Here is a 5,865-nt window from a genome sequence, read left to right on the forward strand (position 1 = left end):
TTGGAGAGAGCAAACAGCAAACTAAACAGTGGTTAGATTGATGTAAGATGTGAGAAAAACATTGGAACCTTTTGTGAGGAATGTGACAACTAGACACTGGGAAAATAATGAAATGATTTGGTAGACTCAATCTAGATTCAGGAAGGGGAAATTATCTCTGATCTTTGATAAACCTGCTGGGTTTTGTGGAGGTTGTCCGTTGTGACATCGACAATTGAGAACCAATGGGAATGAAGTGTTCGAATTTTCAGCAGATGTTTGACATGGTTGAATACAGCTGAGTCGAGAATGTTAGAGTCCATGGGTAGGTCGGGGTGGAATATACCGAATGCATTAAAAGTTGGATAATGAAGAGAGTAGTGTTTTTATCTGGAGTGAAGGCTTTGGGGTATGAGAAAGATCAGTGTTTGGGCAATAGCTCTTCGAAAGATATAAAATATTTCAGATATGAACAACAAATATCATCATTCACATTTATGTTCATTAAATAGTGGGAGGTTGGGAAGTTCTGTTGTTGAAACAGACCTGGATGTGCTTGGTCATAATTCACAAACAGAATTTTTACGTATCAGGAAGTAAATGATATGTGGTTCTTCATGCAAAATGATTAAAATACTAGAGTAAATGTATCTTTCCCAATGGTAGTGTTTTGTTGAGGGACTGTTAGGTCTATTGTGTACAGTCTGAATCTGCTTTATAAATAATGATCTTGTCAGCGATTCAGTCCAAAGGGGTTTCACCAGACTAAACCCTGGCATAATGTTACCATGAGGAGAAAGTGAAGAAACTTGTGCTTAATAAAGTGTGTCAAGGTGTTTGTGAGTTTATCTTTTTTAAAAAAAGTACTGAACTTGAGTGTTGAAGATACAAAATTTGCCTATTAGATCAATTAACGGAATGCCCTGGCAAATTCACATTTCCTATTTATTGGAGTGCAAATATATCGACTGTAAGTATATTGGCTGGTGCCTGTTCTAGTCGAGGAGAGATCATCACGGTAACAGCATGTAGATTGTGGTTTTTGAGGGTGGTGGTGGGAGGTTCAGGCGATTACAGTATTGCAAACGGACAACGCAGCAGAATCATCCAGCCTGCAATAAGAAAACATGTATCATTGTCCTTCACTACTAACTTCACGATAGCAATCGGTGATGGGAAATGTGATCAATAGCCAGCGGTGCCAACATTCAATCCAGTCCAGTAGTTTTGTGAACTGAAAGAACCATACTGAAAGGGGTTAAATGGAGCTGTTTGTTCAGTGACTGTGATTGATGCCAGTCTCCATGGATCCTAATTGTGTCACTGCATGTTTTCCATCTCCTATTAGTAAGGAGCTTCTTGCAATGGTTTATGTCATTGTAGCAGCAGATGCATCACTTGCAACGATCAAATGGATCAGCAGCTGCAGAGACAAGAAAAGGAGATATTAACATCTCAGAATAGTCTGGAATGATCCATTAATGGATCAGAATCTGATAATATTTGACTGGAATGCTGCAACAATGGAAAGGTATATATCGTCGGGTCTTATATATCTTACTTGGTCTTGGTCAACTTTACCACTTCGGATATATGGTGCACTGCTGATTATCCAGGCGGGTTACTATCCTGTCCTCGCTATTGTTGGTGTTCCTGGTAAGTTTCTTCATCTCTATCCATTTATTAATCTCTTCAACCATGGCGAACTTCTTTGCTATTCCTGTTATCTATATTTGACAAAGACAGAAACTATTGTCTTCAGTTTCAAATGCAAATTCCATTGATTACCCACATATTTCAGAACCGCCCACTCCCCTGCCCTCACAAACATCTGAGAACGAGACTGTGCACAATATTGAAGTACCTTTCTTCCCTGAATTCATTTATGTCTCGGTATTCTATCCATCACCAAACCTTTCCACTACCAGCTCGATTATATGCCCAGTCACCATCTTGGCTTCAATACTGATGCTTAATAAACCATTATCTATGCTTTGGTAAAATTCAGACGTTATGATTCCACCTCTCCTCAAAGCACTCTTTCAGCTGCAAATATTTCGATCACAACTTTGGTCTTGTCTCGAAAGTAACTTAATGACAGGAATACTCTCTCAGTGCAGTAATGTCGGACGAAACGTAATCCAGATGCACAGGTTATTACACGGAAAGACACTGTTCCACATCCTACCACAGACGATGTCAGAAAGTAAATTCAAAAGACAGGAATTGGAAACAAAAGCAAGTTTTACGATAAACGACCATAACATCACCAGCATTTTGTCTATACGTTCATCTATTTCACTGATGTCCGTTGGTAAATAAATCTTGCGTTATTATCTGTTCTGGTTTAAGATTGATGGCAGACCACAGCAATGTGTTTGGTTCTGTACTGCCTGGAAGAATGACCTCGCAGTAAAGGGCGTTTGGTATGGTGAAGAAATGCTGCCCCTGTCAGCGATGCAGACATTTCAAGTAATTACAAAATTAAAGGTTAAATAATGCAAAGAATGATGCAACAGATCAGAAACAATAAAGAACAAGATAGTGCCATCCAAACTGAGCAGAATTGGGATGTTGCGTGACTGATGTTGATGACATCGATATCTGTTATGAAGGGGAGAAGGACTGAGTTGAATAGATGGAGAAAGGGAGAGAGAGAGAGAAAGAAGCAAACAAAGGAATTAATGATGATCAGCTGCGATGGAAATTAAAAAATGGAATTAACCTTACTTATGCTTCTCCTGTTCCCGTATTACCGATATTCATGACCATGTAAGGTATATAAGAAAGTCCCTGTTTAAAGTGATTTATGTTGCTTTCCTCCATTCCCTAAGTGTGATCATTTTCCTTTATTCAGTAATGCGATGCTGGACCAGTATTTGATTCTCTTTCCCCGTTGTCCTTGAGAACGATTTGGTGAGCTGCCTTTCTGACCCACTGCAGTCCGTGGGCTGTAACTAGTCAGTGCTGAGGTCCATGCGTTTTCAATTCTTTGAGACTTTGAAGTGACTGATATAGAGCTGAAAATGTGTTGCTGGAAAAGCGCAGCAGGTCAGACAGCATCCAAGGAACAGGAGAATCGACGTTTCGTGCATAAGCCCTTCTTCAGGAAGAAGGCACCTCAGCCCCTCCTGCAGAAGGGCTTATGCCCGAAACGTCGATTCTTCTGTTCTGTGGATGCTGCCTGACCTGCTGTGCCTTTCCAGCAACACATTTTCAGCTCTGATCTCCAGCATCTGCAGTTCTCACTTTCTCCTCCAAGTAACTGATATAACTGAGTGGCTGGCTTAGCTATTTCAAACTGCAACTGAGAGTTAACCATATTGCTGTGGGTCTGGAGTTACATGAAAGCTTGACCAGGTGATTATGGCCGATTTCCTTCCCTGAAGTGCATGAGGGTGCCAGGTCGGACAATCGACAATGGTTTCATTGTTTTATTTGATACTTAATTCCTGGTAATTTATTGAATTTAATTTCCAACATTTGCCATTGTGGGATTCGGATCCGGTGTCTGGGTCAGTACCTGATTCCCTGGATTAATATTCGGAGATAATACAGCTAGATCATCGCCTCCTCAGTATCTCCAATCAATTCCAATGGCAATAGTGATGTTGTTGTTGGTGTGACTTTGCTTCATAAGGCAAATAAATGATTGGCAAAAAATGACATTTTTCTCATTTTGTATTTATGAAAAGGCGAGATGATGGGAAGTGCTCTTGGTGAAAAGGACCTGGATGTCCTTAATCATGAGGCACTAACAGAATTCATACAGAGCAGTCGGGTACTGGCAGTTGGCATTAGATTGGGTTGGGATATCTGGTCGTCATGGACGAGTCGGACCGAAGGATTTATTTCCATGCTGTGCATCTCTATGACTCTATGACTCAGCAAGTAATCAGCACAATAAATGAGTAGGAGCGTTCATTACAAAATGATTAAAGTATAAAAGGGAAGACACCGTCCTGCAGTTGTGGAGTGTATTTGAGACAGTATTTTCTTTCATTTATCGTCAATGATCTCCTTGATAGAGAGAGAAAGTGTAGTGGAGTTTCACCAGACTAATCCATGCGGTGATGGTACCATAAGGAGAGTGTGAAGGAAATGAGTTATTAATCTGTAACGCTACGAAAAGAATAAAACGTGATTGCATTGACACTGGAGTGTTATGAATCAACACTCATTATTTCCAAAACAAAACACGGATAACGTTAGATATAACATGTTTTCCATGATGCTTGCCTTCACATTTGGTCAAATATATAGATAGGAAAGGTTTAGAAGGATATGGACAAAGCGCAGGGAAATGGGGTTAGCATGGATGGACATTTTGATTAGCATGAACCAGTTTGTGCTAATGGGCCTGTTTCTGTACTATAGGATTCTATGACTCTATGATAGTTTACAGAGCTCTATTGAGCCCCCATGTTGGTTGAGAGAGAGCTCCAGGTTCTGAATGAACTTTCACCGTCTGGATGTACAGTTGGTGTGTGACCTTGCATTGAACGTCAGGCTGTTCACAAATCTGTCATCAGCCACACTCTGATAGTATTAGCCATTCCCACCAGCTTCTGACCTCCATAGTAGCCTGTCTTCTCTGTCATAAACCAATCCTGTTTTTTTGCTAACAGCTGTTCATTGGCTCAATGCTTGATGTTTTTCAGAGGGTCAATAAAATGGGGCCAGACTGCGATGAGACTGGATTGATACAGACACGAAAGAGATTTTCAGAGGCCTTTTATTTATATGTAAACAGATGAAACTACAGGCTAAAGTGGTCATGCATTGGAAGTGACCTGTATAATGAATGGGGAATTGGCAGCTCTTTTAGCTGAGCTAGCTGAGTTGAGCTGAGCTGAGCAGTTTTCAGTTGAGTATTGAAAATGGGAGGTTCAACTGAGAGCTGTGGAAACTCTCTCTTTTCTGCCCTTCAGCTTCAACCTGGAAACATGCGTTCCATGATAACGTTTTCTCAAGGAAGTTTGATTATTGGGACTATTGTGTGTATTTGGAATAGCATAATTAAGTCTAGCTGGATATGTTGAATTCTGTAGGCGTTCTTTATTCTGTTCTTTGTGTTTCATTGTGTAACTTTGTGAATAACGTTTTTGTCTGATTTAAAATCTAGTAGTCACCCTAGCTAAATTACTCCGGGTAATTTTCATTGGATAATTACCAAAACAAACTGCAAAGTTATGCTCTGGGCTGCTTGATTAAGAATGTTTTGAGTAGTCTTGCCTCGTCCATAACAGACTGGGGGCTCATTGCTGGATTTTTAACAGCGAGTGGGAGATGCCATTGTCTTTATTTCGGGCATTTGTTTGATTGCGTTGACAAAGTTTAGAATAGTAATGGCTATTTCAGTCGCCAAGCGTTTCCTGGGTGTGCATGCAATGACTTTCGAAATTTTACGAAAAGTGAATAAGACCAAGTTGCAAGAATTAGCAGAGAAGCTGGAATTATCACTGACTGCATCTGTAAGGAAAGGAAAGATAATTACAGCAATAGCTCGTCAATTAAACTTGCTGGGGAAACCATCAGAATCAGAGATGGCAAGAATTCAGTTGCAAATGAAACATCTTGAGTTAATGGCGAGAGGTAAGGAAAGGGTAGCCAAAATGAAACATTTGAGTTTCGATAAAATGCAGAAGAGGGGGCAAAAGAGAGAGCAGCAGAACAGAGAGTAAAAAGAAAGAATGGCAAAAGAGAAAGCAATAGGCGAGAGAGAAAGAGAGAGCTTTTGAATAGCAAAAACTGACACTTAGAAAGGAAAGTCAATGTAAAAGGCTGGAGATAACGGCTGAGGGTGCACGAAGTAAGGAAGAGAGTCTAGTATTTGGAGGAAGTCAAAAATTAACTGCCTGAAGTAGTGCAAACTCAGGTGGAAGG

This window comes from Chiloscyllium plagiosum, unplaced genomic scaffold (assembly GCF_037043375.1).
Source record: "Chiloscyllium plagiosum isolate Xiang-an unplaced genomic scaffold, Cpla_swu_hap1 HiC_scaffold_51, whole genome shotgun sequence".
NCBI lineage: Eukaryota > Metazoa > Chordata > Chondrichthyes > Orectolobiformes > Hemiscylliidae > Chiloscyllium > Chiloscyllium plagiosum.